The 23,829-nt window shown below is 59.9% G+C and overlaps 1 pseudogene; it reads left to right on the top strand.

The window, feature by feature from the left end:
• The window catches only part of LOC132206835 (uncharacterized), a 660,697-nt pseudogene that overhangs the window by 510,619 nt on the left and 126,249 nt on the right, over positions 1–23,829 (top strand).

Below are 23,829 nucleotides of genomic sequence, written 5' to 3'. Positions count from 1 at the left end.
CAGGTCAGGACGGAGGGAGGACGTCACTGTCAAAAGGGCAGAAGGGAGGGAACATGTCACTGTCAGCGGGTCAGAACTGAGGGAGCACGTCACTGTCAGCGGGTAAGGACGGAGGGAGGACGTCACTGTCGGCAGGTCAGGACTGAGGGAGAACTTCAGTGTCAGCGGGTCAGGACTGAGGAAGCACGTCACTCTCAGCAGCTCAGGACAGAGGGAGCACGTCACTGTCAGCAGGTCAGGACAGGGGTAGAACCTCTCTGTCAGCGGGTCAGGAATGAGGGAGCACGTCAATGTCAGCAGGTCAGGACTGAGGGAGCACAAGACTCTAACCGGGACAGGACTGAGGGAGAACGTCACTGTCAGCAGGTCAGGACAGAGGGAGAACGTCACTGTCAGCAGGTCAGGACAAAGGGAGCGTGCCGCCATCAGCGGGTCAGGACTGAGGGAGCACGTCACTGTCAGTGGGTCAGGACTGAGGGAGCACGTCACTCTCAGCAGGTCTGGACAGAGGGAGGACGTCACTGTCAGCAAGTCAGGACAGGTGTAGAACCTCGCTGTCAGCGGGTCAGGAATAAGGGAGCACAAGACTGTCAGCGGGTTAGGACTGAGGGAGAACGTCACTGTCAGCAGGTCAGGACTGAGGGAGGACGTCACTGTCAGCAGGACAGGACAGAGGGAACACGTCACTGTCAGCGGGTCAGGACTGAGGTAGCACGTCACAATCTGCGGGTCAGCACTGAAGGCAGCACGTCGCTGTCAGCCGGAGGGGACTGAGGGAGGACGGCAGTGTCAGCATTTCAGGACTGAGGGAGCATGTCACTGAGGGCAGGTCAGGACGGAGGGAGGACGTCACTGTCAAAAGGGCAGGAGGGAGGGAACACGTCACTGTCAGCGGGTCAGGACTGAGGGGGCACGTCACTCTCAGCAGGTCAGGACAGAGGGAGTACGTCACTGTTAGCAAGTCAGGAATGAGGCAGAACGTCGCTGTTAGCGGGTCAGGACTGAGGGAGGACGTCACTGTCAGCCGGAGGGGACTTAGGGAGGACGGCACTGTCAGCATTTCAGGACTGAGGGAGCCCGTCGCTGACAGCAGGTCAGGACGGAGGGAGGAGGTCACTGTCAAAAGGGCAGGAGGTCGGGAACACGTCACTGTTAGGGGGTCAGAACTGAGGGAGCACGTCGCTGCCAGCGGGTCAGGACAGAGGGAGGACGTCACTGACAGCAGATCAGGAGAGATGGAGCGTGTCGCCATCAGCGGGTCAGGATTGAGGGAGCACGTCACTGTCAGTGGGTCAGGACTGAGGGAGCACGTCACTGTCAGCAAGTATGGACAGAGGGAGGACGTCACTGTCAGCAAGTCAGGAAAGAGGGAGAACGTCGCTGTCAGCGGGTCAGGACTGAGGGAGAACGTCACTGTCAGCGCGTCAGGCATGAGGGAGAACGTCGCTGTCAGCGCGTCAGGAATGAGGGAGCACGTCATTGTCAGCGGGTCAGGACAGAGGGAGCGGGTCGCATCCACCGGGTCAGGACTGAGGGAGGACGTCACTGAAAGCAGGTCAGGACTCAGGGAATACGTCACTGTCAGCAGGGTCAGGACAGAGGGAGCACATCACTGTGAGCAGGTCAGGTCAGAGGGACAACGTCACTGTCAGCCCGTCAGGACAGAGGGAACACTTCACTGTCAGCAGGTCAGGACAGAGGGAGCACGTCACTGGCAGCTGGAGGCAACTGAGGGAGGACGTCACTGTCAGCATTTCAGGACTGAGGGAGCACGTCACTGAGAGCAGGTCAGGACGGAGGGAGGACGTCACTGTCAAAAGGGCTGGAGGGAGGGAACACGTCACTGTCAGAGGGTCAGAACGGAGGGAGCACGTCACTGTCAGCGGGTCAGGACAGAGGGAGAACGTCACTGTCAGCAGGTCAGGACAAAGGGAGCGTGCCGCCATCAGCGGGTCAGGACTGAGGGAGCACGTCACTGTCAGTGGGTCAGGACTGAGGGAGCACGTCACTCTCAGGAGGTCTGGACAGAGGGAGGACGTCACTGTCAGCAAGTCAGGACAGGTGTAGAACCTCGCTGTCAGCGGGTCAGGAATAAGGGAGCACAAGACTGTCAGCGGGTTAGGACTGAGGGAGAACGTCACTGTCGCGGGTCAGGACTGAGGGGGCACGTCACTCTCAGCAGGTCAGGACAGAGGGAGTACGTCACTGTTAGCAAGTCAGGAATGAGGCAGAACGTCGCTGTTAGCGGGTCAGGACTGAGGGAGAACGTCACTGTCAGCAGGTCAGGACAGAGGGAGGACGTCGCTGTCAGCGGCTCAGGAATGAGGGAGCACGTCACTGGCAGCTGGAGGGGACTGAGGGAGGACGGCACTGTCAGCATTTCAGGACTGAGGGAGCAAGTCACTGACAGCAGGTGAGGACGGAGGGAGGACGTCGCTGTCAGCGGGTCAGAACTGAGGGAGCACGTCGCTCTCAACGAGTCAGGACAGAGGGAGGACGGAACTGTCAGCAGGTCAGGCCAGAGGGAGGACGTCACTGTCAGCAAGTCAGGAATGAGGGAGAACGTCGCTGTCAGCGGGTCAGGACTGTGGGAGAACGTCATGTCAGCAGGTCAGGCCAGCGGGAGCACGTCACTGTCAGCCGGAGCGGACTGAGGGAGGACGTCACTGTCAGCAGGACAGGACAGAGGGAACACGTCACTGTCAGCCGGAGGGGACTGAGGGAGTACGTCACTGTCAGCAGGACAGGACAGAGGGAACATGTCACTGTCAGCGTGTAAGGACTGAGGGAGCACGTCACTGTCAGCGGTCAGGACTGCGGGAGGACGTCGCTGTCAGCCGGAGGGGACTGAGGGTGGACGTCACTGTCAGCATGTCAGGACTGAGGGAGCACGTCGCTGTCAGCAGGTCTGGACAGAGGGAGGACGTCACTGTCGGCAGGTCAGGACTGAGGGAGAACTTCAGTGTCAGCAGGTCAGGACAGAGGGAGGACGTCGCTGTCAGCGGCTCAGGAATGAGGGAGCACGTCACTGGCAGCTGGAGGGGACTGAGGGAGGACGGCACTGTCAGCATTTCAGGACTGAGGGAGCAAGTCACTGACAGCAGGTGAGGACGGAGGGAGGACGTCACTGTCAGCGGGTCAGAACTGAGGGAGCACGTCGCTCTCAACGAGTCAGGACAGAGGGAGGACGTCACTGTCAGCAGGTCAGGCCAGAGGGAGGACGTCACTGTCAGCAAGTCAGGAATGAGGGAGAACGTCGCTGTCAGCGGGTCAGGACTGTGGGAGAACGTCATGTCAGCAGGTCAGGCCAGCGGGAGCACGTCACTGTCAGCCGGAGCGGACTGAGGGAGGACGTCACTGTCAGCAGGACAGGACAGAGGGAACACCTCACTGTCAGCCGGAGGGGACTGAGGGAGGAAGTCACTGTCAGCAGGACAGGACAGAGGGAACATGTCACTGTCAGCGTGTAAGGACTGAGGGAGCACGTCACTGTCAGCGGGTCAGGACTGCGGGAGGACGTCGCTGTCAGCCGGAGGGGACTGAGGGTGGACGTCACTGTCAGCATGTCAGGACTGAGGGAGCACGTCGCTGTCAGCCGGTCAGGACAGAGGGAGGACGTCACTGTCGGCAGGTCAGGACTGAGGGTGAACTTCAGTGTCAGCGGGTCAGGACTGAGGAAGCACGTCACTCTCAGCAGCTCAGGACAGAGGGAGCACGTCACTGTCAGCAGGTCAGGACAGGGGTAGAACCTCTCTGTCAGCGGGTCAGGAATGAGGGAGCACGTCAATGTCAGCAGGTCAGGACTGAGGGAGCACAAGACTCTAACCGGGACAGGACTGAGGGAGAACGTCACTGTCAGCAGGTCAGGACAGAGGGAGAACGTCACTGTCAGCAGGTCAGGACAAAGGGAGCGTGCCGCCATCAGCGGGTCAGGACTGAGGGAGCACGTCACTGTCAGTGGGTCAGGACTGAGGGAGCACGTCACTCTCAGCAGGTCTGGACAGAGGGAGGACGTCACTGTCAGCAAGTCAGGACAGGTGTAGAACATCGCTGTCAGCGGGTCAGGAATAAGGGAGCACAAGACTGTCAGCGGGTTAGGACTGAGGGAGAACGTCACTGTCAGCAGGTCAGGACTGAGGGAGGACGTCACTGTCAGCAGGACAGGACAAAGGGAACACGTCACTGTCAGCGGGTCAGGACTGAGGTAGCACGTCACAATCTGCGGGTCAGCACTGAAGGCAGCACGTCGCTGTCAGCCGGAGGGGACTGAGGGAGGACGGCAGTGTCAGCATTTCAGGACTGAGGGAGCATGTCACTGAGGGCAGGTCAGGACGGAGGGAGGACGTCACTGTCAAAAGGGCAGGAGGGAGGGAACATGTCACTGTCAGCGGGTCAGAACTGAGGGAGCACGTCACTGTCAGCGGGTCAGGACGGAGGGAGGACGTCACTGTCAAAAGGGCAGGAGGGAGGGAACACGTCACTGTCAGCGGGTCAGGACTGAGGGGGCACGTCACTCTCAGCAGGTCAGGACAGAGGGAGTACGTCACTGTTAGCAAGTCAGGAATGAGGCAGAACGTCGCTGTTAGCGGGTCAGGACTGAGGGAGGACGTCACTGTCAGCCGGAGGGGACTTAGGCAGGACGGCACTGTCAGCATTTCAGGACTGAGGGAGCCCGTCGCTGACAGCAGGTCAGGACGGAGGGAGGAGGTCACTGTCAAAAGGGCATGAGGTCGGGAACACGTCACTGTTAGGGGGTCAGAACTGAGGGAGCACGTCGCTGCCAGCGGGTCAGGACAGAGGGAGGACGTCACTGACAGCAGATCAGGAGAGATGGAGCGTGTCGCCATCAGCGGGTCAGGATTGAGGGAGCACGTCACTGTCAGTGGGTCAGGACTGAGGGAGCACGTCACTGTCAGCAAGTATGGACAGAGGGAGGACGTCACTGTCAGCAAGTCAGGAAAGAGGGAGAACGTCGCTGTCAGCGGGTCAGGACTGAGGGAGAACGTCACTGTCAGCGCGTCAGGCATGAGGGAGAACGTCGCTGTCAGCGCGTCAGGAATGAGGGAGCACGTCATTGTCAGCGGGTCAGGACAGAGGGAGCGGGTCGCATCCACCGGGTCAGGACTGAGGGAGGACGTCACTGAAAGCAGGTCAGGACTCAGGGAATACGTCACTGTCAGCAGGGTCAGGACAGAGGGAGCACATCACTGTGAGCAGGTCAGGTCAGAGGGACAACGTCACTGTCAGCCCGTCAGGACAGAGGGAACACTTCACTGTCAGCAGGTCAGGACAGAGGGAGCAGGTCACTGGCAGCTGGAGGCAACTGAGGGAGGACGTCACTGTCAGCATTTCAGGACTGAGGGAGCACGTCACTGAGAGCAGGTCAGGACGGAGGGAGGACGTCACTGTCAAAAGGGCTGGAGGGAGGGAACACGTCACTGTCAGAGGGTCAGAACGGAGGGAGCACGTCACTGTCAGCGGGTCAGGACAGAGGGAGAACGTCACTGTCAGCAGGTCAGGACAAAGGGAGCGTGCCGCCATCAGCGGGTCAGGACTGAGGGAGCACGTCACTGTCAGTGGGTCAGGACTGAGGGAGCACGTCACTCTCAGGAGGTCTGGACAGAGGGAGGACGTCACTGTCAGCAAGTCAGGACAGGTGTAGAACCTCGCTGTCAGCGGGTCAGGAATAAGGGAGCACAAGACTGTCAGCGGGTTAGGACTGAGGGAGAACGTCACTGTCAGCAGGACAGGACAGAGGGAACACGTCACTGTCAGCGGGTCAGGACTGAGGTAGCACGTCACAATCTGCGGGTCAGCACTGAAGGCAGCACGTCGCTGTCAGCCGGAGGGGACTGAGGGAGGACGGCAGTGTCAGCATTTCAGGACTGAGGGAGCATGTCACTGAGGGCAGGTCAGGACGGAGGGAGGACGTCACTGTCAAAAGGGCAGAAGGGAGGGAACATGTCACTGTCAGCGGGTCAGAACTGAGGGAGCACGTCACTGTCAGCGGGTAAGGACGGAGGGAGGACGTCACTGTCGGCAGGTCAGGACTGAGGGAGAACTTCAGTGTCAGCGGGTCAGGACTGAGGAAGCACGTCACTCTCAGCAGCTCAGGACAGAGGGAGCACGTCACTGTCAGCAGGTCAGGACAGGGATAGAACCTCTCTGTCAGCGGGTCAGGAATGAGGGAGCACGTCAATGTCAGCAGGTCAGGACTGAGGGAGCACAAGACTCTAACCGGGACAGGACTGAGGGAGAACGTCACTGTCAGCAGGTCAGGAAGAGGGAGAACGTCACTGTCAGCAGGTCCGGACAAAGGGAGCGTGCCGCCATCAGCGGGTCAGGACTGAGGGAGCACGTCACTGTCAGTGGGTCAGGACTGAGGGAGCACGTCACTCTCAGCAGGTCTGGACAGAGGGAGGACGTCACTGTCAGCAAGTCAGGACAGGTGTAGAACCTCGCTGTCAGCGGGTCAGGAATAAGGGAGCACAAGACTGTCAGCGGGTTAGGACTGAGGGAGAACGTCACTGTCAGCAGGTCAGGACTGAGGGAGGACGTCACTGTCAGCAGGACAGGACAGAGGGAACACGTCACTGTCAGCGGGTCAGGACTGAGGTAGCACGTCACAATCTGCGGGTCAGCACTGAAGGCAGCACGTCGCTGTCAGCCGGAGGGGACTGAGGGAGGACGGCAGTGTCAGCATTTCAGGACTGAGGGAGCATGTCACTGAGGGCAGGTCAGGACGGAGGGAGGACGTCACTGTCAAAAGGGCAGGAGGGAGGGAACATGTCACTGTCAGCGGGTCAGAACTGAGGGAGCACGTCACTGTCAGCGGGTCAGGACGGAGGGAGGACGTCACTGTCAAAAGGGCAGGAGGGAGGGAACACGTCACTGTCAGCGGGTCAGGACTGAGGGGGCACGTCACTCTCAGCAGGTCAGGACAGAGGGAGTACGTCACTGTTAGCAAGTCAGGAATGAGGCAGAACGTCGCTGTTAGCGGGTCAGGACTGAGGGAGGACGTCACTGTCAGCCGGAGGGGACTTAGGCAGGACGGCAGTGTCAGCATTTCAGGACTGAGGGAGCCCGTCGCTGACAGCAGGTCAGGACGGAGGGAGGAGGTCACTGTCAAAAGGGCAGGAGGTCGGGAACACGTCACTGTTAGGGGGTCAGAACTGAGGGAGCACGTCGCTGCCAGCGGGTCAGGACAGAGGGAAGACGTCACTGACAGCAGATCAGGAGAGATGGAGCGTGTCGCCATCAGCGGGTCAGGATTGAGGGAGCACGTCACTGTCAGTGGGTCAGGACTGAGGGAGCACGTCACTGTCAGCAAGTATGGACAGAGGGAGGACGTCACTGTCAGCAAGTCAGGAAAGAGGGAGAACGTCGCTGTCAGCCGGAGGGGACTGAGGGAGGACGGCAGTGTCAGCATTTCAGGACTGAGGGAGCATGTCACTGAGGGCAGGTCAGGACGGAGGGCGGACGTCACTGTCAAAAGGGCAGGAGGGAGGGAACATGTCACTGTCAGCGGGTCAGAACTGAGGGAGCACGTCACTGTCAGCGGGTCAGGACGGAGGGAGGACGTCACTGTCAAAAGGGCAGGAGGGAGGGAACACGTCACTGTCAGCGGGTCAGGACTGAGGGGGCACGTCACTCTCAGCAGGTCAGGACAGAGGGAGTACGTCACTGTTAGCAAGTCAGGAATGAGGCAGAACGTCGCTGTTAGCGGGTCAGGACTGAGGGAGGACGTCACTGTCAGCCGGAGGGGACTTAGGCAGGACGGCACTGTCAGCATTTCAGGACTGAGGGAGCCCGTCGCTGACAGCAGGTCAGGACGGAGGGAGGAGGTCACTGTCAAAAGGGCAGGAGGTCGGGAACACGTCACTGTTAGGGGGTCAGAACTGAGGGAGCACGTCGCTGCCAGCGGGTCAGGACAGAGGGAGGACGTCACTGACAGCAGATCAGGAGAGATGGAGCGTGTCGCCATCAGCGGGTCAGGATTGAGGGAGCACGTCACTGTCAGTGGGTCAGGACTGAGGGAGCACGTCACTGTCAGCAAGTATGGACAGAGGGAGGACGTCACTGTCAGCAAGTCAGGAAAGAGGGAGAACGTCGCTGTCAGCGGGTCAGGACTGAGGGAGAACGTCACTGTCAGCGCGTCAGGCATGAGGGAGAACGTCGCTGTCAGCGCGTCAGGAATGAGGGAGCACGTCATTGTCAGCGGGTCAGGACAGAGGGAGCGGGTCGCATCCACCGGGTCAGGACTGAGGGAGGACTTCACTGAAAGCAGGTCAGGACTCAGGGAATACGTCACTGTCAGCAGGGTCAGGACAGAGGGAGCACATCACTGTGAGCAGGTCAGGTCAGAGGGACAACGTCACTGTCAGCCCGTCAGGACAGAGGGAACACTTCACTGTCAGCAGGTCAGGACAGAGGGAGCACGTCACTGGCAGCTGGAGGCAACTGAGGGAGGACGTCACTGTCAGCATTTCAGGACTGAGGGAGCACGTCACTGAGAGCAGGTCAGGACGGAGGGAGGACGTCACTGTCAAAAGGGCTGGAGGGAGGGAACACGTTACTGTCAGAGGGTCAGAACGGAGGGAGCACGTCACTGTCAGCGGGACAGGACAGAGGGAGAACGTCACTGTCAGCAGGTCAGTACAAAGGGAGCGTGCCGCCATCAGCGGGTCAGGACTGAGGGAGCACGTCACTGTCAGTGGGTCAGGACTGAGGGAGCACGTCACTCTCAGGAGGTCTGGACAGAGGGAGGACGTCACTGTCAGCAAGTCAGGACAGGTGTAGAACCTCGCTGTCAGCGGGTCAGGAATAAGGGAGCACAAGACTGTCAGCGGGTTAGGACTGAGGGAGAACGTCACTGTCAGCAGGACAGGACAGAGGGAACACGTCACTGTCAGCGGGTCAGGACTGAGGTAGCACGTCACAATCAGCGGGTCAGCACTGAAGGCAGCACGTCGCTGTCAGCCGGAGGGGACTTAGGGAGGACGGCAGTGTCAGCATTTCAGGACTGAGGGAGCATGTCACTGAGGGCAGGTCAGGACGGAGGGAGGACGTCACTGTCAAAAGGGCAGAAGGGAGGGAACATGTCACTGTCAGCGGGTCAGAACTGAGGGAGCACGTCACTGTCAGCGGGTAAGGACGGAGGGAGGACGTCACTGTCGGCACGTCAGGACTGAGGGAGAACTTCAGTGTCAGCGGGTCAGGACTGAGGAAGAACGTCACTCTCAGCAGCTCAGGACAGAGGGAGCACGTCACTGTCAGCAGGTCAGGACAGGGGTAGAACCTCTCTGTCAGCGGGTCAGGAATGAGGGAGCACGTCAATGTCAGCAGGTCAGGACTGAGGGAGCACAAGACTCTAACCGGGACAGGACTGAGGGAGAACGTCACTGTCAGCAGGTCAGGACAGAGGGAGAACGTCACTGTCAGCAGGTCAGGACAAAGGGAGCGTGCCGCCATCAGCTGGTCAGGACTGAGGGAGCACGTCACTGTCAGTGGGTCAGGACTGAGGGAGGACGTCACTCTCAGCAGGTCTGGACAGAGGGAGGACGTCACTGTCAGCAAGTCAGGACAGGTGTAGAACCTCGCTGTCAGCGGGTCAGGAATAAGGGAGCACAAGACTGTCAGCGGGTTAGGACTGAGGGAGAACGTCACTGTCAGCAGGTCAGGACGGAGGGAGGACGTCACTGTCAAAAGGGCAGAAGGGAGGGAACATGTCACTGTCAGCGGGTCAGAACTGAGGGAGCACGTCACTGTCAGCGGGTAAGGACGGAGGGAGGACGTCACTGTCAAAAGGGCAGGAGGGAGGGAACACGTCACTGTCGCTTTTCAGGACTGAGGGGGCACGTCACTCTCAGCAGGTCAGGACAGAGGGAGTACGTCACTGTTAGCAAGTCAGGAATGAGGCAGAACGTCGCTGTTAGCGGGTCAGGACTGAGGGAGAACGTCACTGTCAGCAGGTCAGGACAGAGGGAGGACGTCGCTGTCAGCGGCTCAGGAATGAGGGAGCACGTCACTGGCAGCTGGAGGGGACTGAGGGAGGACGGCACTGTCAGCATTTCAGGACTGAGGGAGCAAGTCACTGACAGCAGGTGAGGACGGAGGGAGGACGTCGCTGTCAGCGGGTCAGAACTGAGGGAGCACGTCGCTCTCAACGAGTCAGGACAGAGGGAGGACGGAACTGTCAGCAGGTCAGGCCAGAGGGAGGACGTCACTGTCAGCAAGTCAGGAATGAGGGAGAACGTCGCTGTCAGCGGGTCAGGACTGTGGGAGAACGTCACTGTCAGCAGGACAGGACAGAGGGAACACGTCACTGTCAGCCGGAGGGGACTGAGGGAGTACGTCACTGTCAGCAGGACAGGACAGAGGGAACATGTCACTGTCAGCGTGTAAGGACTGAGGGAGCACGTCACTGTCAGCGGTCAGGACTGCGGGAGGACGTCGCTGTCAGCCGGAGGGGACTGAGGGTGGACGTCACTGTCAGCATGTCAGGACTGAGGGAGCACGTCGCTGTCAGCAGGTCTGGACAGAGGGAGGACGTCACTGTCGGCAGGTCAGGACTGAGGGAGAACTTCAGTGTCAGCGGGTCAGGACTGAGGAAGCACGTCACTCTCAGCAGCTCAGGACAGAGGGAGCACGTCACTGTCAGCAGGTCAGGACAGGGGTAGAACCTCTCTGTCAGCGGGTCAGGAATGAGGGAGCACGTCAATGTCAGCAGGTCAGGACTGAGGGAGCACAAGACTCTAACCAGGACAGGACTGAGGGAGAACGTCACTGTCAGCAGGTCAGGACAGAAGGAGAACGTCACTGTCAGCAGGTCAGGACAAAGGGAGCGTGCCGCCATCAGCGGGTCAGGACTGAGGGAGCACGTCACTGTCAGTGGGTCAGGACTGAGGGAGCACGTCACTCTCAGCAGGTCTGGACAGAGGGAGGACGTCACTGTCAGCAAGTCAGGACAAAGGGAGCGTACCGCCATCAGCGGGTCAGGACTGAGGGAGCACGTCACTGTCAGTGGGTCAGGACTGAGGGAGCACGTCACTCTCAGCAGGTCTGGACAGAGGGAGGACGTCACTGTCAGCAAGTCAGGACAGGTGTAGAACCTCGCTGTCAGCGGGTCAGGAATAAGGGAGCACAAGACTGTCAGCGGGTTAGGACTGAGGGAGAACGTCACTGTCAGCAGGTCAGGACTGAGGGAGGACGTCACTGTCAGCAGGACAGGACAGAGGGAACACGTCACTGTCAGCGGGTCAGGACTGAGGTAGCACGTCACAATCTGCGGGTCAGCACTGAAGGCAGCACGTCGCTGTCAGCCGGAGGGGACTGAGGGAGGACGGCAGTGTCAGCATTTCAGGACTGAGGGAGCATGTCACTGAGGGCAGGTCAGGACGGAGGGAGGACGTCACTATCAAAAGGGCAGGAGGGAGGGAACATGTCACTGTCAGCGGGTCAGAACTGAGGGAGCACGTCACTGTCAGCGGGTCAGGACGGAGGGAGGACGTCACTGTCAAAAGGGCAGGAGGGAGGGAACACGTCACTGTCAGCGGGTCAGGACTGAGGGGGCACGTCACTCTCAGCAGGTCAGGACAGAGGGAGCACTTCACTGTTAGCAAGTCAGGAATGAGGCAGAACGTCGCTGTTAGCGGGTCAGGACTGAGGGAGGACGTCACTGTCAGCCGGAGGGGACTTAGGCAGGACGGCACTGTCAGCATTTCAGGACTGAGGGAGCCCGTCGCTGACAGCAGGTCAGGACGGAGGGAGGAGGTCACTGTCAAAAGGGCAGGAGGTCGGGAACACGTCACTGTTAGGGGGTCAGAACTGAGGGAGCACGTCGCTGCCAGCGGGTCAGGACAGAGGGAGGACGTCGCTGACAGCAGATCAGGAGAGATGGAGCATGTCGCCATCAGCGGGTCAGGATTGAGGGAGCACGTCACTGTCAGTGGGTCAGGACTGAGGGAGCACGTCACTGTCAGCAAGTATGGACAGAGGGAGGACGTCACTGTCAGCAAGTCAGGAAAGAGGGAGAACGTCGCTGTCAGCGGGTCAGGACTGAGGGAGAACGTCACTGTCAGCGCGTCAGGCATGAGGGAGAACGTCGCTGTCAGCGCGTCAGGAATGAGGGAGCACGTCATTGTCAGCGGGTCAGGACAGAGGGAGCGGGTCGCATCCACCGGGTCAGGACTGAGGGAGGACGTCACTGAAAGCAGGTCAGGACTCAGGGAATACGCCACTGTCAGCAGGGTCAGGACAGAGGGAGCACATCACTGTGAGCAGGTCAGGTCAGAGGGACAACGTCACTGTCAGCCCGTCAGGACAGAGGGAACACTTCACTGTCAGCAGGTCAGGACAGAGGGAGCACGTCACTGGCAGCTGGAGGCAACTGAGGGAGGACGTCACTGTCAGCATTTCAGGACTGAGGGAGCACGTCACTGAGAGCAGGTCAGGACGGAGGGAGGACGTCACTGTCAAAAGGGCTGGAGAGAGGGAACACGTCACTGTCAGAGGGTCAGAACGGAGTGAGCACGTCACTGTCAGCGGGTCAGGACAGAGGGAGAACGTCACTGTCAGCAGGTCAGGACAAAGGGAGCGTGCCGCCATCAGCGGGTCAGGACTGAGGGAGCACGTCACTGTCAGTGGGTCAGGACTGAGGGAGCACGTCACTCTCAGCAGTTCTGGACAGAGGGAGGACGTCACTGTCAGCAAGTCAGGACAGGTGTAGAACCTCGCTGTCAGCGGGTCAGGAATGAGGGAGCACAAGACTGTCAGCGGGTTAGGACTGAGGGAGAACGTCACTGTCAGCAGGTCAGGACTGAGGGAGGACGTCACTGTCAGCAGGACAGGACTGAGGTAGCACGTCACAATCAGCGGGTCAGCACTGAAGGCAGCACGTCGCTGTCAGCCGGAGGGGACTAAGGGAGGACGGCAGTGTCAGCATTTCAGGACTGAGGGAGCATGTCACTGAGGGCAGGTCAGGACGGAGGGAGGACGTCACTGTCAAAAGGGCTGGAGGGAGGGAACACGTCACTGTCAGCGGGTCAGGAATGAGGGGGCACGTTACTCTCAGCAGGTCAGGACAGAGGGAGTACGTCACTGTTAGTAAGTCAGGAATGAGGGAGAACGTCGCTGTTAGCGGGTCAGGACTGAGGGAGGACGTCACTGTCAGCAGGTCAGGCCAGAGGGAGGACGTCACTGTCAGCAAGTCAGGAATGTGGGAGAACTTCGCTGTCAGCGGGTCAGGACTGAGGGAGAACGTCATGTCAGCGGGTCAGGACAGAGGGAGCGTGTCGCCGTCAGCGTGTCAGGACTGAGGGAGCACGTCACTGAAAGCAGGTCAGGACTCAGGGAATACGTCACTGTCAGCAGGGTCAGGACAGAGGGAGCACATCACTGTGAGCAGGACAGGTCAGAGGGATAACGTCACCGACAGCCCGTCAGGACAGTGGGAACACTTCACTGTCAGCACGTCAGGACAGAGGGAGCACGTCACTGTCAGCGTGTAAGGACTGAGGGTGCACGTCACTGTCAGCGGGTCAGGACTGCGGGAGGACGTCGCTTTCAGCGGGAGGGGACTGAGGGTGGACGTCACTGTCAGCATGTCAGGACCTAGGAAGCACGTCGCTGTCAGTAGGTCTGGACAGAGGGAGGACGTCACTGTCGGCAGGTCAGGACTGAGGGAGCACTTCAGTGTCAGCGGGTCAGGACTGAGGAAGCACGTCACTCTCAGCAGCTCAGGACAGAGGGAGCACGTCACTGTCAGCAGGTCAGGACAGGGGTAGAACCTCTCTGTCAGCGGGTCAGGAATGAGGGAGCACGTCAATGTCAGCAGGTCAGGACTGAGGGAGCACAAGACTCTAACCGGGACAGGACTGAGGGAGAACGTCACTGTCAGCAGGTCAGGACTGAGGGAGGACGTCACTGTCAGCCGGAGGGGACTGAGGCAGGACGGCACTGTCAGCATTTCAGGACTGAGGGAGCCCGTCGCTGACTGCAGGTCAGGACGGAGGGTGGAGGTCACAGTCAAAAGGGCAGGAGGTCGGGAACACGTCACTGTTAGGGGGTCAGAACTGAGGGAGCACGTCGCTGCCATTGGGTCAGGACAGAGGGAGGTCGTCACTGACAGCAGATCAGGAGAGAGGGAGCGTGTCGCCATCAGCGAGCCAGGACTGAGGGAGCACGTCACTGTCAGTGGGTCAGGTCTGAGGGAGCACGTCACTGTCAGCAAGTATGGACAGAGGGAGGACGTCACTGTCAGCAAGTCAGGAAAGAGGGAGAACGTCGCTGTCAGCGGGTCAGGACTGAGGGAGAACGTCACTGTCAGCGCGTCAGGCATGAGGGAGAACGTCGCTGTCAGCGCGTCAGGAATGAGGGAGCACGCCATTGTTAGCGGGTCAGGACAGAGGGAGCGGGTCGCATCCACCGGGTCAGGACTGAGGGAGGACGTCACTGAAAGCAGGTCAGGACTCAGGGAATACGTCACTGTCAGCAGCGTCAGGACAGAGGGAGCACATCACTGTGAGCAGGTCAGGTCAGAGGGACAACGTCACTGTCAGCCCGTCAGGACAGAGGGAACACTTCACTGTCAGCAGGTCAGGACAGAGGGAGCACGTCACTGGCAGCTGGAGGCAACTGAGGGAGGACGTCACTGTCAGCATTTCAGGACTGAGGGAGCACGTCACTGAGAGCAGGTCAGGACGGAGGGATGACGTCACTGTCAAAAGGGCTGGATGGAGGTACAACGTCACTGTCAGAGGGTCAGAACTGAGGGAGCACGTCACTGTCAGTGGGTCAGGACTGAGGGAGCACGTCACTCTCAGCAGTTCTGGACAGAGGGAGGACGTCACTGTCAGCAAGTCAGGACAGGTGTAGAACCTCGCTGTCAGCGGGTCAGGAATGAGGGAGCACAAGACTGTCAGCGGGTTAGGACTGAGGGAGAACGTCACTGTCAGCAGGTCAGGACTGAGGGAGGACGTCACTGTCAGCAGGACAGGACAGAGGGAACACGTCACTGTCAGCGGGTCAGGACTGAGGTAGCACGTCACAATCAGCGGGTCAGCACTGAAGGCAGCACGTCGCTGTCAGCCGGAGGGGACTGAGGGAGGACGGCAGTGTCAGCATTTCAGGACTGAGGGAGCATGTCACTGAGGGCAGGTCAGTATGGAGGGAGGACGTCACTGTCAAAAGGGCAGGAGGGAGGGAACATGTCACTGTCAGCGGGTCAGAACTGAGGGAGCACGTCACTGTCAGCGGGTCAGGACGGAGGGGGGACGTCACTGTCAAAAGGGCAGGAGGGAGGGAACACGTCACTGTCAGCGGGTCAGGACTGAGGGGGCACGTCACTCTCAGCAGGTCAGGACAGAGGGAGTACGTCACTGTTAGCAAGTCAGGAATGAGGGAGAACGTCGCTGTTAGCGGGTCAGGACTGAGGGAGCACGTCACTGTCAGCAGGTCAGGACAGAGGGAGGACGTCACTGTCAGCGCGTCAGGAATGAGGGAGCACGTCACTGGCAGCATTTCAGGACTGAGGGAGCAAGTCACTGACAGCAGGTGAGGACGGAGGGAGGACGTCACTGTCAGCGGGTCAGAACTGAGGGAGCACGTCGCTCTCAACGGGTCAGGACAGAGGGAGGACGTCACTGTCAGCAGGTCAGGCCAGAGGGAGGCCGTCACTGTCAGCAAGTCAGGAATGAGGGAGAACGTCGCTGTCAGCGGGTCAGGACTGAGGGAGAACGTCATGTCAGGGGGTCAGGACAGAGGGAGCGTGTCGCCGTCAGCGTGTCAGGACTGAGGGAGCACGTCACTGAAAGCTGGTCAGGACTCAGGGAATACGTCACTGTCAGCAGGGTCAGGACAGAGGGAGCACCTCACTGTGAGCAGGGCAGGTCAGAGGGATAACGTCACCGACAGCCCGTCAGGACAGAGGGAACACTTCACTGTCAGCACGTCAGGACAGAGGGAGCACGTCACTGGCAGCTGGAGTGGACTGAGGGAGGACGGCACTGTCAGCATTTCAGGACTGAGGGAGCAAGTCACTGACAGCAGGTGAGGACGGAGGGAGGACGTCACTGTCAAAAGGGCAGGAGGGAGGGAACACGTCACTGTCAGCGGGTCGGAACTGAGGGAGCACGTCACTGTCAGCGGGTCAGAACTGAGGGAGGACGTCACTGTCAGTGGGTCAGGACTGAGGGAGAACGTCACTCTCAGCAGGTCAGGTCAGAGGGAGCACGTCACTGTCAGCATGTCAGGACAGAGGGAGAACGTCGCTGTCAGCGGCTCAGGACTAAGGGAGCACGTCACTGTCAGCAGGTCAGGACTGAGGGAGAACGTCACTCTCAGCAGGTCAGGACAGAGGGAACACGTCACTGTCAGCGTGTCAGGAATGAGGGAGAACGTCACTGTCAGCAAGTCAGGACAGAGGGAGAATTTCGCTGTCAGCGGCTCAGGACTGAGGGAGCACGTCACTGTCAGCAGGTCAGGACTGAGGGAGAACGTCGCTGTCACCAGGTCAGGACAGAGGGTCACGTCAGTGTCAGCGTGTCAGGAATGAGGGAGAACGTCGGTGTCAGCGGGTGAGGACTGAGGGAGCACGTCACTGTCAGCGGGTATGGACTGGGTGACCACGTCACTGTCATCCGGTCAGGAGAGAGGGAGCGTGTCGCCGTCAGCGGGTGAGGACTGAGGTAGCACGTCACTGAAAGCAGGTCAGGAATGAGGGAGAACGTCGCTGTTAGCGGGTCAGGGCTGAGGGAGCACGTCACTGTCAGCGTGTCAGGAATGAGGGAGAACGTCGCTGTCAGCGGGTCAGGACTGAGGGAGCACGTCGCTGTCAGCGGGTCAGGACAGAGGGAGCGCGTCGCCGTCAGCGGGTCTCGAATGAAGGAGCACGTCACTGAATGCAGGTCAGGACACAGGGAATACGTCACTGTCAGCAGGGTCAGGACAGAGGGAACACTTCACTGTCAGCAGGTCAGGACAGAGGGACCACGTCACTGGCAGCCGGAGGGGACTGAGGGAGGACGTCACTGTCAGCAGGTCAGGACAGAGGGAGGACGTCACTGTCAGCAGGACAGGACAGAGGGAACAGGTCACTGTCAGCGGGTAAGTACTGAGGGAGCACGTCACTGTCAGCGGGTCAGGAATAGGGGAGCACGTCGCTGACAGCCGGAGGGGACTGAGGGAACACGTCACTGTCAGCATGTCAGGACTGACGGAGCACGTCGCTGTCATCAGGTCAGGACAGAGGGAGGACGTCACTGTCAGCAGGTCAGGACAGAGGGAACACGTCACTCTCAGCGGTCAGAACTGAGGGAGCACGTCGCTGTCAGCGGGTCAGGACAGAGAGAGCCCGTCACTCTCAACAGGTTTGGACAGAGGGAGCACGTCACTGTCAGCTCGTCAGGACAGAGGGAGAACGTCGCTGTCAGCGGCTCAGGAGTGAGGGAGCACGACACTCTCAGCAGGTCAGGACTGAGGGAGGACGTCACTGTCAGCAGGTCAGGGCAGAGGGAGCACATCACCTTCAGCAGTTCAGGACCGAGGGAGCACAACGCTGTCAGCGGATCAGGACTGAGGGAGTACGTCATTGTCAGCGGGTCAGGACTGAGGGTGCACGTCGCTGTCAGCAAGTCAGGACAGGGTTAGAACGTCGCTGGCAGCGGCTCAGCATTGAGGGAGCACGTCATTGTCAGCAGGTCAGGACTGAGGGAGGACGTCACTGTCAGCAGGTCAGGACAGAGGGAGCACATCGCTCTCAGCGGATCAGGACTGAGGGAGCACGTCATTGTCAGCGGGTCAGGACTGACGGAGCAAGTCACTTTCAGTGGGTCAGGACTATGGCACCACGTCACTGTTAGCTGGACAGGACAGAGGGAACACGTCGCTGTCAGCCGGAGGGGACTGAGGGTGAACGTCACTGTCAGCATGTCAGGACTGAGGGAGCAAGTCGCTGTCAGCAGGTCAGGACAGATGGAGGACGTCACTGTCAGCAGGTCAGGACTGAGGGAGCACTTCAGTGTCAGCGGTCAGGTCTGAGGGAGCACGTCACTCTCAGCAGCTCAGGACAGAGGGAGTACGTCACTGTCAGCAGGTCAGGACAGGGGTACAACCTCGCTGTCAGCGGGTCAGGAATGAGGGAGCACAAGACTGTCAGCGGGTTAGGACTGAGGGAGAACGTCACTGTCAGCAGGACAGGACAGAGGGAACACGTCACTCTCAGCGGGTCAGGACTGAGGTAGCACGTCACAATCAGCGGGTCAGGACTGAAGGGAGCACGTCGCTGTCAGCCGGAGGGGACTGAGGGAGGACGGCACTGTCAGCATTTCAGGACTGAGGGAGCAAGTCACTGACAGCAGGTGAGGACGGAGGGAGGACGTCACTGTCAAAAGGGCAGGAGGGAGGGAACACGTCACTGTCAGCGGGTCGGAACTGAGGGAGCACGTCACTGTCAGCGGGTCAGAACTGAGGGAGGACGTCACTGTCAGTGGCTCAGGACTGAGGGAGAACGTCACTCTCAGCAGGTCAGGACAGAGGGAGCACGTCACTGTCAGCATGTCAGGAGAGAGGGAGCGTGTCGCCGTCAGCGGGTGAGGACTGAGGTAGCACGTCACTGAAAGCAGGTCAGGAATGAGGGAGAACGTCGCTGTCAGCGGGTCAGGGCTGAGGGAGCACGTCACTGTCAGCGTGTCAGGAATGAGGGAGAACGTCGCTGTCAGCGGGTCAGGACTGAGGGAGCACGTCGCTGTCAGCGGGTAAGGACTGAGGGAGCACGTCGCTTTCAGCGGGTCAGCAGAGAGGGAGCACGTCACTGTCAGCGGGTATGGACTGAGGGACCACGTCACTGTCATCCGTTCAGGACAGAGGGAGCGCGTCGCCTTCAGCGGGTCTGGAATGAAGGAGCACGTCACTGAAAGCAGGTCAGGACACAGGGAATACGTCACTGTCAGCAGGGTCAGGACAGAGGGAACACTTCACTGTCAGCAGGTCAGGACAGAGGGACCACGTCACTGGCAGCCGGAGGGGACTGAGGGAGGACGTCACTGTCAGCAGGTCAGGACAGAGGGAGGACGTCACTGTCAGCAGGACAGGACAGAGGGAACAGGTCACTGTCAGCGGGTAAGGACTGAGGGAGCACGTCACTGTCAGCGGGTCAGGAATAGGGGAGCACGTCGCTGACAGCCGGAGGGGACTGAGGGAGGACGTCACTGTCAGCATGTCAGGACTGACGGAGCACGTCGCTGTCATCAGGTCAGGACAGAGGGAGGACGTCACTGTCAGCAGGTCAGGACAGAGGGAACACGTCACTCTCAGCGGTCAGAACTGAGGGAGCACGTCGCTGTCAGCGGGTCAGGACAGAGAGAGCCCGTCACTCTCAACAGGTTTGGACAGAGGGAGCACGTCACTGTCAGCTCGTCAGGACAGAGGGAGAACGTCGCTGTCAGCGGCTCAGGAGTGAGGGAGCACGACACTCTCAGCAGGTCAGGACTGAGGGAGGACGTCACTGTCAGCAGGTCAGGGCAGAGGGAGCACATCACCTTCAGCAGTTCAGGACCGAGGGAGCACAACGCTGTCAGCGGATCAGGACTGAGGGAGTACGTCATTGTCAGCGGGTCAGGACTGAGGGTGCACGTCGCTGTCAGCAAGTCAGGACAGGGTTAGAACGTCGCTGGCAGCGGCTCAGCATTGAGGGAGCACGTCATTGTCAGCAGGTCAGGACTGAGGGAGGACGTCACTGTCAGCAGGTCAGGACAGAGGGAGCACATCGCTCTCAGCGGCTCAGGACTGAGGGAGCACGTCATTGTCAGCGGGTCAGGACTGACGGAGCAAGTCACTTTCAGTGGGTCAGGACTATGGCACCACGTCACTGTTAGCAGGACAGGACAGAGGGAACACGTCGCTGTCAGCCGGAGGGGACTGAGGGTGAACGTCACTGTCAGCATGTCAGGACTGAGGGAGCACGTCGCTGTCAGCAGGTCAGGACAGATGGAGGACGTCACTGTCAGCAGGTCAGGACTGAGGGAGCACTTCAGTGTCAGCGGTCAGGTCTGAGGGAGCACGTCACTCTCAGCAGCTCAGGACAGAGGGAGGACGTCACTGTCAGCAGGTCAGGACAGGGGTACAACCTCGCTGTCAGCGGGTCAGGAATGAGGGAGCACAAGACTGTCAGCGGGTTAGGACTGAGGGAGAACGTCACTGTCAGCAGGACAGGACAGAGGGAACACGTCACTCTCAGCGGGTCAGGACTGAGGTAGCACGTCACAATCAGCGGGTCAGGACTGAAGGGAGCACGTCGCTGTCAGCCGGAGGGGACTGAGGGAGGACGGCAGTGTCAGCATTTCAGGACTGAGGGAGCAAGTCACTGACAGCAGGTGAGGACGGAGGGAGGACGTCACTGTCAAAAGGGCAGGAGGGAGGGAACACGTCACTGTCAGCGGGTCGGAACTGAGGGAGCACGTCACTGTCAGCGGGTCAGAACTGAGGGAGGACGTCACTGTCAGTGGGTCAGGACTGAGGGAGAACGTCACTCTCAGCAGGTCAGGACAGAGGGAGCACGTCACTGTCAGCATGTCAGGACAGAGGGAGAACGTCGCTGTCAGCGGCTCAGGACTAAGGGAGCACGTCACTGTCAGCAGGTCAGGACTGAGGGAGAACGTCACTCTCAGCAGGTCAGGACAGAGGGAACACGTCACTGTCAGCGTGTCAGGAATGAGGGAGAACGTCACTGTCAGCAAGTCAGGACAGAGGGAGAATTTCGCTGTCAGCGGGTCAGGACTGAGGGAGCACGTCACTGTCTGCAGGTCAGGACTGAGGGAGAACGTCGCTGTCACCAGGTCAGGACAGAGGGTCACGTCAGTGTCAGCGTGTCAGGAATGAGGGAGAACGTCGGTGTCAGCGGGTGAGGACTGAGGGAGCACGTCACTGTCAGCGGGTATGGACTGGGTGACCACGTCACTGTCAGCCCGTCAGGACAGAGGGAACACTTCACTGTCAGCAGGTCAGGACAGAGGGAGCACGTCACTGGCAGCTGGAGGCAACTGAGGGAGGACGTCACTGTCAGCATTTCAGGACTGAGGGAGCACGTCACTGAGAGCAGGTCAGGACGGAGGGAGGACGTCACTGTCAAAAGGGCTGGAGGTAGGGAACACGTCACTGTCAGAGGGTCAGAACTGAGGGAGCACGTCACTGTCAGCGGGTCAGGACAGAGGGAGAACGTCACTGTCAGCAGGTCAGGACAAAGGGAGCGTGCCGCCATCAGCGGGTCAGGACTGAGGTAACACGTCACTGTCAGTGGGTCAGGACTGAGGGAGCACGTCACTCTCAGCAGGTCTGGACAGAGGGAGGACGTCACTGTCAGCAAGTCAGGACAGGTGTAGAACCTCGCTGTCAGCGGGTCAGGAATAAGGGAGCACAAGACTGTCAGCGTGTTAGGACTGAGGGAGAACGTCACTGTCAGCAGGTCAGGACTGAGGGAGGACGTCACTGTCAGCAGGACAGGACAGAGGGAACACGTCACTGTCAGCGGGTCAGGACTGAGGTAGCACGTCACAATCTGCGGGTCAGCACTGAAGGCAGCACGTCGCTGTCAGCCGGAGGGGACTGAGGGAGGTCGGCAGTGTCAGCATTTCAGGACTGAGGGAGCATGTCACTGAGGGCAGGTCAGGACGGAGGGAGGACGTCACTGTCAAAAGGGCAGGAGGGAGGGAACATGTCACTGTCAGCGGGTCAGAACTGAGGGAGCACGTCACTGTCAGCGGGTCAGGACGGAGGGAGGGCGTCACTGTCAAAAGGGCAGGAGGGAGGGAACACGTCACTGTCAGCGGGTCAGGACTGAGGGGCACGTCACTCTCAACAGGTCAGGACAGAGGGAGTACGTCACTGTTAGCAAGTCAGGAATGAGGCAGAACGTCGCTGTTAGCGGGTCAGGACTGAGGGAGAACGTCACTGTCAGCAGGTCAGGACAGAGGGAGGACGTCGCTGTCAGCGGCTCAGGAATGAGGGAGCACGTCACTGGCAGCTGGAGGGGACTGAGGGAGGACGGCACTGTCAGCATTTCAGGACTGAGGGAGCAAGTCACTGACAGCAGGTGAGGACGGAGGGAGGACGTCTCTGTCAGCGGGGCAGAACTGAGGGAGCACGTCGCTCTCAACGGGTCAGGACAGAGGGAGGACGTCACTGTCAGCAGGTCAGGCCAGAGGGAGGACGTCACTGTCAGCAAGTCAGGAATGAGGGAGAACGTCGCTGTCAGCTGGTCAGGACTGAGGGAGAACGTCATGTCAGCAGGTCAGGACAGCGGGAGCACGTCACTGTCAGCCGGAGCGGACTGAGGGAGGACGTCACTGTCAGCAGGACAGGACAGAGGGAACACCTCACTGTCAGCCGGAGGGGACTGAGGGAGGACGTCACTGTCAGCAGGACAGGACGGAGGGAACACGTCACTGTCAGCGTGTAAGGACTGAGGGTGCACGTCACTGTCAGCGGGTCAGGACTGCGGAAGACGTCGCTGTCAGCGGGAGGGGACTGAGGGTGGACGTCACTGTCAGCATGTCAGGACTGAGGGAGCACGTCGCTGTCAGTAGGTCTGGACAGAGGGAGGACGTCACTGTCGGCAGGTCAGGACTGAGGGAGCACTTCAGTGTCAGCGGGTCAGGACTGAGGAAGCACGTCACTCTCAGCAGCTCAGGACAGAGGGAGCACGTCACTGTCAGCAGGTCAGGACAGGGGTAGAACCTCTCTGTCAGCGGGTCAGGAATGAGGGAGCACGTCAATGTCAGCAGGTCAGGACTGAGGGAGCACAAGACTCTAACCAGGACAGGACTGAGGGAGAACGTCACTGTCAGCAGGTCAGGACTGAGGGAGGACGTCACTGTCAGCCGGAGAGGACTGAGGGAGGACGGCACTGTCAGCATTTCAGGACTGAGGGAGCCCGTCGCTGACAGCAGGTCAGGACGGAGGGAGGAGGTCACTGTCAAAAGGGCAGGAGGTCGGGAACACGTCACTGTTAGGGGGTCAGAACTGAGGGAGCACGTCGCTGCCAGCGGGTCAGGACAGAGGGAGGACGTCACTGACAGCAGATCAGGAGAGAGGGAGCGTGTCGCCATCAGCGGGTCAGGACTGAGGGAGCACGTCACTGTCAGTGGGTCAGGACTGAGGGAGCACGTCACTGTCAGCAAGTATGGACAGAGGGAGGACGTCACTGTCAGCAAGTCAGGAAAGAGGGAGAACGTCGCTGTCAGCCGGAGGGGACTGAGGGAGGACGGCACTGTCAGCATTTCAGGACTGAGGGAGCAAGTCACTGACAGCAGGTGAGGACGGAGGGAGGACGTCACTGTCAAAAGGGCAGGAGGGAGGTAACACGTCACTGTCAGCGGGTCGGAACTGAGGGCGCACGTCACTGTCAGCGGGTCAGAACTGAGGGAGGACGTCACTGTCAGTGGGTCAGGACTGAGGGAGAACGTCACTCTCAGCAGGTCAGGACAGAGGGAGCACGTCACTGTCAGCATGTCAGGACAGAGGGAGAACGTCGCTGTCAGCGGCTCAGGACTAATGGAGCACGTCACTGTCAGCAGGTCAGGACTGACGGAACACGTCACTGTCAGCGTGTCAGGAATGAGGGAGAACGTCACTGTCAGCAAGTCAGGACAGAGGGAGAATTTCGCTGTCAGCGGCTCAGGACTGAGGGAGCACGTCACTGTCAGCAGGTCAGGACTGAGGGAGAACGTCGCTGTCACCAGGTCAGGACAGAGGGTCACGTCAGTGTCAGCGTGTCAGGAATGAGGGAGAACGTCGGTGTCAGCGGGTGAGGACTGAGGGAGCACGTCACTGTCAGCG

Source organism: Stegostoma tigrinum, chromosome 44 (assembly GCF_030684315.1).
Source record: "Stegostoma tigrinum isolate sSteTig4 chromosome 44, sSteTig4.hap1, whole genome shotgun sequence".
Taxonomy (NCBI): domain Eukaryota; kingdom Metazoa; phylum Chordata; class Chondrichthyes; order Orectolobiformes; family Stegostomatidae; genus Stegostoma; species Stegostoma tigrinum.
The sequence above is the reverse complement of the archived record's forward strand: the minus strand, read 5'-3'. Positions and strand labels throughout refer to the sequence as shown.